Genomic DNA, 13,129 nt, shown 5'->3' with positions numbered 1-13,129 from the left:
ATTCTACGTCTATATAATCAATATGAAAATATTCATCTACATTCATTCTTACTGTATTTACCTATTCATATATATTTTCCTCCAAATCAATAACCTGAACCAATTCTAAATTTGTATACAAAGTAGGGAGCTATAGGAAAATAATTTATTGATGCAACTAGCAGCAATGATAAACTCTGATTGATCAATTGAATTCAATAATGATATCGCTTCTGGCGACACATTACTTTTTTTCATGCTCAGCCTTATTTAACTTTTGTATTTCTATTTCTTCTGTTCTACAAAATCGAAGTAAAAATAAAATATTTAAAAAATTATAGATTAATAATAAAATAAATTACCATTTGATTTCAATCTCTTTGACTTAAAATTTTTCTATTTTATTAATATTTTTGAATAATGTTAATGTACTCACAAATAAATTTAATAAAATTTATATATAAAAAATAAGTTTTATGTTGGAAATTTGATATTCAAATATTTGTAAAATTTTGATTGAGGGGGGGAAGGGGGTGGAGGGTAAAATTTTTATTAGCTTAAAATGATATTTATGAAAATAATCAAATTTACGATGGGGGGGGGGGGATTTCCCCCTTTCTCCCCCATTGGTTATGCGCCTGAATTCAAAGTCAAATACGTACGCCGTTGTTACACATCCATATTATTACGTGTAAAAAAAACATAATAAAGTTTTAAAAATATATAAAACAAAATGACCCCAATTATAACACCTGGGTTGCGTTATTATTTATTGTCTGAAGTACTAAACATTTATAAATTCATCAATCAGTTTTACCAGTCATTACCAAAATAGAGTTATAAGCTATTAGACTTCTATCGAATTTTGAATGGATTTAAAAATAAATTATATAAGTGAAATAAAGAATTTCCCTAATTAAAAATATTTTGAATCTTATGATTTACGATCTTTATAGATATTTTTTATATTTTATGTTTACTTAGATATAAAATATTAGTTAAAAAAATTTTATGGGAACATGAATCTAATATTAAGACGTAGCCTTTGGCAGGCACTAATTCTGAAGCTTAAACCAATATGTAACGCTTAATTACAAGACATCTAGGTTAATGCTACAGCATAAATTATTTTTTTCCTTTAATTACTCAAAATCAAAACTACTTAAATTATACTTAATTCCCTAAAGATGATTTTGCTAAGTAAAAATTTTAATTTTCTCAAAATTTAATTTCTTAGAAATTATAATATATCGCTCAGAAATTATTTTCTTTTATTTTTAAGTGCATAAGCATGATTTTTTGAGTTTTAAAATTAATCATTAATGGGAAAATGTAATAAAAAAATTATGAGAAAATTAAAATAAAATTACTTAGCAAAATACTTTATGATTTTTAAAACCAGTCTCTCAGCAAAAATTCTAAGCTTTCAGTATTTTTTATTTTGATTGGTAAATTTTCTAAGCAAATATTTGTTAAAATTTACTTTTAATGGCATAAAGCGCATTAAAAAAAATTTACGTTGGGTGTAGGGGAATGGGTAAATTCATCGGGGTAAAAATATGATCCAAAAATCCCCAATGTACTCACAATCATGAATGAGAAGAGACCAGGGAGAAATTCATAATTTATTTTTACCACACCAGATAAAGGTTACATGTTTATTTAATAGACAAAATAGGTAATCAAAGATCCATGAAACATTTAGCATTTATGATTTAACTTTTGCGGGTAAATTAACATTGAATATGTCATTTTCCTTTAAATAAATGCATTCGCAATATATTTATTGTTTCGCGGTAATGCGCTCACGATAATGACTTCACGCAAATATATCGCAGAAAATTTGCTATAAAGGATTCGCGATAAAGGTTTTGCTATAACGGGTTCGCAATAAAAATTTTGCTAAAATATATTAACCGTAAAGTATTTACGGTTAAGGTTTAGCGGAAATAAGTTCGCGCTATTGTCTTCGCTATAAATGTGTCGCAGAATTGGTTTCGCGATATTACCTTCGCTATAAAATTCCTTCACGATAAAATTTTGCTGAATTAACCTGATACGAGGATAGAATACCTAGTACCATATTCACCCCAGCTTAATCCCATAGAAATTTTTTTGATATATTCAAAAATAAATTTCGGGTAATCACTCTTCGACCTAATTCACGAGATGAAATTATTACCAATATTATTGATCTCTTTCGTTGATTCATACCATATGATTCTCGAACTTTTGCAATCATAGGCAACAGTATCTGGAGATGGGTTATCGCGGAGATCCGATTAATTAGGTAATCCCTTATAATTAATTATTTTTACTGTTTTATATTCTAAAAATATATCAACTTCGAACTCCACAACATATGGAATAATTTTATATTTTGATTATATATATAATTTTTTTATGTCAATTTCTATCGAAATAAATTGATTTAAATTTAAAGAAAAAAATCCTAAAAAATTTTAATATTTAAAATTTCATGAAAGATTTTTTATTCATAAAATCCCAAAAAAGTTCTTACAAAAGATATTAAGAGTTTAAAAAATTTAATAAATTTAAAATTTTTTTTAAATTGATTTTTTTTAACGTAAAATATATTTTATAAATAAACAATTTTGTTTAAACATTATATACCCATTCTCATTATATTTTCACTGTAATTTAATTTTATTTTAAGTTTTTTATATATTCATCAAGGAATTTAAATAGAAATCTTTAGATATAATTTTGGATCCTTTTTGTGAACAAATCGTATTTTAATTTTATAGTATTTTAATAATATACTGTTTTAATATTATGATAGATAATCATTTTTTTTAAATTATTATATTTAAAAAATCTATCCCAAAGATCAAAAAATCAAAGTATTTATTTTTAACTATTATCAATAAGAACTATCAAACTGAATCAAAATTTGTGTTTTTAATTATCCGGGTTGAACCAAAAGGCCCAACTTATTTGGAAGATTAATATAGATGAAATATTCTACGTTTTTTAAACTATTTTCATTATCTCTGACAAGAATGGCAGTCAATGATTTTCTTAAAAAAAATAAAATCTTACCGAAAACTACCTTTGACAACAATGTTATGGACGCCATCAGCGCAATAGAAAAAAATATAAAATTGTTGTAATTTAACAAATATTGAACAGTTATAATCACAGGTTAATATAAGAATTCTTTCAACATCTTGTATAATATCAATACCAACATTATTAGAAAAATTTAAAGAAATGTATAATGTATAAAAATCAAGTATAATTTAACACTGATCAAACATTAGCCTTTCTATGAATAAAATGTTCAAACAGAATATTCATTCATTATGTGAGATGAAACATATTTTAATGAATTACTTCAAATAAAAGTCTGTTATAGAAATCCCAGCTGGATTTTCCCATGTTATCTAAAACGACCGATATATTATACAATCAAAGATCTCCAGCTCCAGCGGTTATTTTCACTAAAAACAATATAAAAAAATATATCTGTGGAGTTAGAAACAATTAAAATGACTTTATGCTTGAAAAACGGGTTGTTGTTGGAGTCGGACTTAACATATTTTTTCTATATTATACTTAATGTTTATTATAAGATAATATTTATTCTGCATTTTTAGCAAATTTTAATAAAATTTGAACCATGCTTGCAATTTAATGATTCTATTTACTCATCTACGCTTACTAATTGGAGGCGAAGTAGCAATGCCCAAATTTACATAAACCTGTTCCCTCTTAGTACTAATTTACAATCAAAATTAATTACCTTTTGTTTGATACCCATATCAAATTATTATTTTTTTACATTCGCCCACCCTCTCTTTCCCTTAGACCAAGCCCAACTAATTAAGACTCAGAGTGAATAATTTCCGTCAAATTAGCTTTTGTTTGTTATCCATATCGATGTTTTTTGCTGATAAAAATATTCCTGAACCACAGGCCTAGACTCGCCCACTAAGGGGAAACCTCAAGTTGGAGATATTTTGATTAGTAATCGATTGATACCTAGATTATACATGTATACTCTTATAAAGCTAAAAAAACGAACTCATAATTATATTATGAATAACACAAAACGCGCGGGTGTAAGAGCCCTTTATATTGGTTAAAAGCTGATAATACCTTATTATCATTTCTAACTCAAAACCCTAATTTTTTAGTTATCCCTTTAAAGCGCGTTATGGTCCTGGATAGTCGTGGGCCCTAATTACGATATATATTTAAGAGACGGAGCCATGCGTTCGCTTCCGATATTCTATATATCATCCTTCCTAGGTAGAGACCGACTAGTTGGCTTAAAAAAAACCTCTTTCTAAATCGAACCTAGGAGATGCATGCACACAACAGACTAGCTACAGACGCTTCTTGTGTATAGCGCCTACATAAACGCGGGGAGGGGGGGGATAGGAATTGTTTGCATCATCCATTTTTTTGAGAAGGGTAGGCGTTCTAAAAGGGGGTAGGATAAATTTATTATGTTATCTATTAAAAGAGGTAGGTTTTTAATTGAATTCATTATCTAAAAAATAATTGTTTTATATTCATAATATTTTGATATTTGGTAGTAGAGCTAAAATAATATAAATTATTCCTTTTAAAATTTATGAAAGGAATACCATTATAATTAAAAAGGAAATTAATAATATTGAAATATCGCAGGTTTCGGCGGTAAGTTTTTTTAGAGGGGTAGACATAGGTTTTTGGGGGTTTTATCCAGTTAAAATTCTGTCATGTAGACGCTGCTTGTGCAGAACAGAATAGGTTCTACCAAAAAAATAACGTGAATAAACTATACAGTTAAATACTATAATTAGTGTTGTTAAACGGCTCGTTTTAAGCCAATTTTTAAAAATGGCCAATTCAATATTTTATCCAGAAAAAATATTACGCAAGCCTGTTTGTAGTGGCACAAAGATTTGGACATCCATTAGCGAAATCTCGAGGCTTAGGCAATATTTTTCTAGCTAAAATATTGAGTTAGCCGTTTTACTACACTAACTATAATATAACGATTAAAGTTGTTTTAAGTTAAATAATATAAATTTAAATTGGAATAAAAGTTGTTTTAAGCTAAATAATAAAAATTTAAATTAGAATAAATAAATGCTATCAGGTTCAACAGAATCAAAATAAGTTTTAGATAAAAGTAAGAAAAATATAAATAATTGTTGTATTTATTTTATTATGCTTTACTTCCATTGGTAAATTATAAATACTTGTTATTATATTTTTATTTACTTACAACTGTATTTCCTTTTTTTTACACGATTGTAAAATTATAAACAGAGCTTATTTTTACATGATTTTCACTTGATAGAAAAACGAATTCGAATCGAATAGTGCATTAACGAATCGAATAATTTACTATTTGAATTCGTACGAATAATAAAATCTACTATTTGTATTAGATTCGAATTAATTTTTTTAATAAAATAAATCATACTCAAATATATTGGCAAATTTTTTTATTACAAATTTGATTTTAAACAGAAAAAATTATAATAATATGTAATCAATAATCTGATCATAAATAATATATAATCAAGTTATAAACAAAATTAAAATGTATATTATTAATTTATTTTATAATTTAAGCCAATTTTTAAGGCAAAGAGTTTTTCTTTTATTTTCTTCCTTATATGACATGCTGTTTTTTGACAATAAATTAGTTCCAACTGAGAAAAGCCTTTCACAAGCAGTTGATGTTCCTTGTATTTATCTTCAACATCAAGCATAATTTTATCAGAAGCATTCTCCTCTAACATAATTAGGTTAGCTAACAATAATTATTGTAGGAGATGTAATATATTTTTTATATACCTCTGGTTTGTTTAATTTTTAATATAATTTATTATGAGATTCAAAAATTAAACTTTTCATGAGATTCAAAAAATGTGGCAAATAAAAATTTAAATTTTCACTTCAGAAATTTTTAAATTTGTGCTAGAATCTTTATAAACACAAACACATCACCTGTCAGATTGGCAGGTCAACAAATAGAAATGACAAATGTTAGATTTATTAAACAATTTATTAAATAATACGAATAATTCGTTTTATTCGAATCGAATAAATGATTATTCGTATTCAGATAAAACAAATAATTTATTATGCGTATTCGTAATTATTCGATTAGATTCGAATCGAATTATTTTTGAATAGGCCTACTTGATACTGGTCCTAGCTAGTTTTAAGGATGGCCAATACACATATATATTATTTATAAAAATACTTCAATGGATTTTTTTGTTTGGTAAACAAAACTTGTAGTATATTAGAACAAAAAAATATATATTCAAGATCGATTTTTTTTTATTTTAAAGAATTATAATTCTTTTTTTAAGTTTATATTTTGATTTTTTTTACGCTTTTATTTATAACCAACGTATGTTTAATAAAATTATTGTTTCTTCTTTCTGGTCTATTCGCGACGGAAGTTGAATACGATGACCAAATGCCTGCTAAGTCCCGTCCTCCAGTCCCAATCTCCTACAATCCCGGATCATCGAACTCCATCAATCCCTCCCCCTCCCCGATGGTTGAACAACCAATGATCGTGGCTTTAACTATTTCAACAATATTTTAAGAAATGGTCCTTGGTTAAATACAGGGGCGTCGCTACCTAAGTGCTTGGGTGCTAAAGCGCTCATTATTTCAAAATTAGAAATAATTTTGTCACAGGAAAACCGCTGTAATTTAATTTATAAATATCATGGGTTTTTTATATAACTAGATTAATATCATTATAGAAAATGATTTATAAAAGTTATTTTTGACAAAAACTAGGAATAACCGACTTCTCAGGCAACAAAATATTAAATAAACATTTATTTAGACATTATAAAAGAGATTTAGAACATATCAGGCATATCCTTAAACGATTTTAGAACAAGAATCTTTGGCTTTTTGATTTTTGAGCTTTAGGTGAAATGATTGTTCATTCCTGACGCCTTAAAGAAAGATTGGATAATTCAAATAGATTATCATACATTAAGGCGAGATCGGATATTGTTATTTTGCGCTGTTGCTAGAATTTGACAAAATATTTGAAACTTGTATAAAGTTAAATAATTATTATTAGTTTTTTTTGTATATATATATAAATATTTTATTTATTAAAAAGATATTCAAAACAATTATTATGTTTAAAATATTCCATTTTATTTTACTTTATACTATTCAAAAAAAATATTGAAAAATATTTTATTACTTGCGCAAAATATTTCAGTTTATTTCTTTAGGTTGTGTCCAAAATGTTTTGAAAAAATCCTTAAAATTTTAAAATTTTCGCAAATTAATAACAAAACACTTTAAACACATTTAAGTTTTAAAATAATAAATTAAAGTTTTCAAAATGCTTGATATAATTCAATTATTAGTTATTTATTCTGTTTGAAGATACGACTGAACCTAGAAATAGGCATATAAATTTGGAATTCAGGTGTATATTATAATTAGAATATTAATAAATATAATCATTATAGAGGTCATGGACTTTTAAAATATTTGATATTATACCTTGTTATCTTGATAAATTCCGTGAGATATTTCACATGCATGTGGAAACTTTTAATTATATTCTAACATATTTGAAGCAAATGGAGACCCCTAAAGTCATACATAAAAACAATGTTAGTATGAAGAATGGCTTTATATAACCTTTATGTATGATTTATATTTTTTAATAAATTATCTTATTATTTCTAGATATTTGACAACAGGAATAAGTTATAGAAAAATAGCCTTATTTGCAAAAATTGGCAAATCATCAGCAGCTACTATTGTTACATCTATATGTAGATTATTATGGATAAGTCTTCAACCCAAGCATCTATCTTTAGCAACAGTTCAGTTCAACAAATGCTTGATATATCAGCAGAATACTTCAGAGAATCTGTTTTTCTTTTATATAGGTGCTATTGATGGAAAGCATGTGAGATCAAAACAACCTAAAAAAGTGGATCTGTTTTTTTAATTATAAAAAATTTAAATTCTCTTGTTCTACAAGATGTAGATGATCAGAGAGCAAGGTTATTATGTATTTTATTAATTTAATTCTTTTCTAGATTCATATTAATTGGGGTTGGCTTTCCTTCCTGGGTGTATGTCAGATGGAAGCATTTTTACCAAGAGTTAATTTTATCAAGGAATGATTAATAAAATTATTAAGATACCTAATCCAAATTTCTTACCTTCAACAGACATAATATCTCCATATGTATTTGTAGGAGATGATGAGAATCCTTTACTATACTTCATATGAAACCATATAAAAACCATTAAAATGCCCAAAGAATAAATTATAATAATAAAATATCTTGTGCTAGAGTTTCAATTGAGCGATGTTTTGGGATTTTCTGCCAAATTTAGGCATTCATAAATTATCCTGAAACTAACATAGTTAATACAATTCAAATTGTTAAGGCAGATTGCCTTTTACATAATGTAATGATAGATATAGAAGGCATTCAAAATATAGAACATAGTTCAAATGAAGAATGCCCTTTACCAGATTCTATTGAATCTCAATACGATCTCTCAAATGAGAACTCTAATAATATATGAGACATATTTCAAAGATATGTAGATATTTAATTGTATATATCTTATATTTCAGTTATTAAACTTTGTATGAACCTATTATTGATAATGATATTTAAATATTATTTATAACTTAATAGATACATATATGTTGTAAATAATTGTATCAATATTTAATAATCAGTTGGAAATAATTAGGGCTGTGCCGATATTAAATATCGGATCGGATTAGCACCGATATTTAACATTTTACAATAATATCGGACCGGGCCGATACCTGTAAAAACCGATCCGATCATTTTACTTTTCTTTTTTTTGTTATTTTATATATATTTATTTTACATTAATAATATTTACTAAATATTTTTTTTTATACAATGCAAATGCACAACACCCAGGGTTGCCAGATGTCACGATTTAGCCGTGATTCTCACGATTTCATACCTAATTTTTTACTTACCCACGTTTTTTCACACTTTACGCTTTTCTCACGTTTTTTGAGTAAATTAAAATAATCACACTTAGTCTCACACTTTTTCTCACGTTTTTAAATTTTTTCAATATATTTTTAAAAACAAATATAAAATTTTTAATTAATTTTATATTAAAATATTTAAAAAAATTGTAGAATTTGTTAATAGTCCAACTAACCAATCATATTCATTGATCAATTACCCACAACAGAAATTCTATTTTTAGAAAGTTTATCAAGTATAATTATAATATGAATTTAAATAACTATACATTTCTTTTATGGATTTTATAAATCATATATTAAAACTCGTAAAATTTTAAAATAAATTAAGGGCAAATATTAGATCTATAAAAACAATCATCCGTTTTCAATACTAACGGATGCATAGAATAAAGGTAATAAAATTTCCCTTATTACTTAGATACTTCAACGAAAAGAATGAAATAAATGTTTAATTACTTAAAATTTTTTCGTCTGACAGTGAAACCCCTAAAGACATATCTAGATGCTTGCTAGAAAATCTAAAATTCGCTGAACTTGATATTGCTAATATAACGGCCTATTGTGCAGATAACGCATCTGTAAACTTTGGGAAAAATTAAAGTATTTGGACAGAATTGAAAAGCCATATTAATAATATTATTAAATGTGTTGTATATGCCACATTCTTCACAATTCGTTTAAAAAGGCCATAATTTTTCTTAAATATGATATTGAAAGTATATTAATTAAATGCTATAATGAATTTAGCACGACAAAAAGAGTTACAATTTTAAAAGAATTGGTAGAATGGTGCAATTTAGAATGGTCAGAATCACTTCGCCATGTTCCAACACGCTGGCTCACGTTATTCCCAGCGATTAAGCGGATGCTTAAGTATTTTCAACTCCTTAAAGAATATTTTTTATCATTATCAGACCCCACCAATTTTGAAAATAATTTTTGGAGATGATTTTGCAGAGGCATATTTAGGTGTTGTCCTTAACGTTGGCACTTTAGTCAATAACACAAATTTACAATTGCAATCTGAAGATGTATTAGCAATATATATACATGATCTTATCCTAAAACTAAAGAATTCATTAAATTTAAAAATTTAACAAAATTTTATGGGAGCATTTCTAAAAATATTTTACAACATAATGATGTAAAAAAAGGCAATAAATTTCAAAAATGAATCAAAGATATTTATAAAAAATATTATAGAATATGTAGAAAAACGTTATGATATTATAGATAATATATGGAAATATCTTAGCCCTAAGTGACATTAAAATAATGTCCAGAATTTGAACAATTACAAAAATTTATTAGTAATTATAAAATACCAAACATAGATACAGAAATTTTCTTTGAGGAATATTCACAATTTTATTCCTATTATGAAGAAAAATTATCAAAAAACTATCACATGAATACCCAAGAAAAATGGATGGATTTTCTTTCTAATAAAAACTCACCATTTATAGAGAAAATATGCAATTTTATATTTTCTATTCCGCATTCCTTTTGCTTCATCAGAGAGAATATTCAGTCTAATGACTACTGCTTGGCGAAAAGAACGTCATCATTGGAAGCTGAACTTATGGTTAAACAAAATATAACTATTCATGCAAAGAGTTTTCAGCCTATCTCCACAGTGCCTATGGGAAATCTTTATTGCCTCTTTTAAAATCATCCATAAAATATAATAATTAATATTATGCTATATTTATAAACATGAGAAAATTATATATCATAATTGTTATTAGTAAATCAATAAAGAATTTTTATTGTCTTTAAAACCTTGTTATTAGTAAATCAATAAAGAATTATTATTGTCTTTAAAACCTTATTATATTAAATATAACATATTAAATTAGATGAGTATGCTACATCAATTTCCCCGGGGGGGGGGGGGGGGGAAGTCCCCCATTAATTATTATAAAAGAAAACTCACGTTTTCAAGTGAAGAAAATCTGGCAACCCTGACAACACCCCTTAAATTTTATTTATTTTTTAAAATAGATTTATAGTATTTTAAAAGTTTTTTTTTATAAAAATAGAAAGGAACACCCAAAGTTTTATTTATTTTAAATCTTTTTAAATAATAACGCCAATTTTATTATTTATAATTTAATATTTACGAATTTCTAACTAAATTTATTAAATTGATTATTAAAATATAGGTTTTTGGAAGAAAGGTCTTTCTTTTTTATTTTTATATTCGACTTCTTTCTATGGCTCGGATGTAGTTCCACTCTCATATAACCTCATATCTGGGTTACAAGGTTTGTTGGTATAAATCGGCATAATTATATGAAGGATGGGTCTTCATATAATTCAAGTACGCTTACCTTTGAGCAGGTCTATGACCAACGTTCAAATAAAGGTATTTATACTTTAAATAAAAGAATTTTTTTAAATATGATATCGGAATTATGGATTTATAAAAGACAAAGATAATTTTGAAAGTATGTTTTCTGGAGAATTCTAATTTCACGGAGAGTAATAATGAAAAATTCATTTAATACTACCAATATCCATAAACTTTTTTAATTATTGTAAAAAAAATTAATTAAATGCATAATTCGATTTTTTCCATAAAAAAATATTGATTTCTTAATTATATTTGGTTCAAAGGTGGGTGGTGAAAAATCAATATAAATATCGGATCGGGTTTAAACCAATATCGGGAAATATAGGATCGGTGAAAAATTTGTGGATCGGCACAGCCCTAGATTTAATCAAATCATAAGAGTCTTGTTTTCCTGGAATCTCCATACTTATACATCTAATTATTTTTTTAAAACATGATTGGTTATAGAAATAAACATATTTAAATTAAAAAAAAAAATGTTCTGAATTAATAAAGGATAGAATCATTAAAATTTAAGGTAATGAAAGAATCAAAACCATATCCTATAAATATTAGTAAAAAAAATACAACCATAATTTATAAAATAAAATATGAAACCATATGATCAGGCAAAATTTTTTATCATTTTTAAATTACCTGTAAAAACAATCCCCATATGCTTCAATTGTGATGGAGTAGTTAGCACCCTTCCAATATTTTGTGGACTTTCTTTTTTTGCGAGAAGCATATTTCTTCCAAATATTGGTAGTTGGATTTTAAACATGTTACATATATGTTGAATGATTTTAAAAAGTGAGTCATCTAGGGTGTTAAATATTTAAAAAAAAATCATGATTTTTAAGAATTACAATTAACTGTAAATAATTACAAAATCTTATAATTTTTTAATTTTGAGTCTGAGTGTACAAAGTCTACTAGGTCCATTGAAGATCCTTCAAAAGGCATAAAGAATATTTTTTATCATCTAATTAAAAAAGTTCATAAATTTGTCAAAATCAACAATTTACCTTTGGTAAGAACTATTTTTGGGTCAACAAAGTTTTTGAAATTAAGGTCTTGTTCTTAATAATCAACATCATATGTTGTAGTTAAATAACTAACTATGAAATTTTAACTTTTTAATTATGATTTTCTTAGGAATTGTATGCCTTTTCTATATTATTTTTAATAAATAAAGTCAATGTACCTTTTTATGAATCCAATACTATGAATCCTAATGGTCTACCACTTTTATTTAATTTTTGAGGTGATTGAATTTCTTTCACGATATTATTTATACATCCATTTTCTTGATTAAAAAATATTGGGCAAAATTAACTTCCTTCATAACTTTGTATATAGCTTTTATTTCTTGCTAATAGGCCATTTGGGTTCGGGGCCTAAATATTCCCAAGCTGATTTCGCAACAAAAATAAAAGAAAGATTGTGAATACAAACTAGACATAACATTTTTTTAAATTTTGATAAATATATAAAAATTTATATAATAATTTAGTCAATATTTAACTACTAATAGTTTAATTATTTATAAAATGTAAAACATATTTATAAATTTGTTAATAGTTTTAATATAATTAAAAACAAATTAAAATGATAATTTATGCAATATTTAACTACTTATATAAATAATATTTAATTATATATATATATATAGGCGTAGCCAGGATTTTCCTAAGGGGGAGGTGGGGGAATTAAAAATATTCTGGGGGCTTCGCCCTCAAGACCCCATATTAGGCGGGCCTTTGGCTTGCTTTTGTCCGGCCTTCGGCCGGGTT

The 13,129-nt window shown here is 25.9% G+C and overlaps 1 long non-coding RNA gene across 1 annotated transcript; it reads right to left on the bottom strand.

Annotated features, from left to right (window-relative positions):
* Positions 1-9,425: 9,425 nt before the first annotated feature.
* LOC135931783 (uncharacterized) lies at positions 9,426-12,693 on the bottom strand. Its single transcript, XR_010573159.1, has 5 exons — positions 12,541-12,693; positions 12,362-12,502; positions 12,203-12,318; positions 11,991-12,155; positions 9,426-11,768 (listed from the first exon to the last, which is right to left on the bottom strand). It is a non-coding gene; the product is annotated as an uncharacterized LOC135931783 (long non-coding RNA).
* Positions 12,694-13,129: the final 436 nt, after the last annotated feature.

The sequence above is a fragment of the Gordionus sp. m RMFG-2023 genome, chromosome 1 (assembly GCF_954871325.1).
Source record: "Gordionus sp. m RMFG-2023 chromosome 1, tfGorSpeb1-WG-v2, whole genome shotgun sequence".
Taxonomy (NCBI): Eukaryota; Metazoa; Nematomorpha; class Gordioida; order Chordodea; family Parachordodidae; genus Gordionus; species Gordionus sp. m RMFG-2023.
Note: the sequence above shows the minus strand (reverse complement) of the source record. Positions and strands in the feature narration are given on the sequence as shown.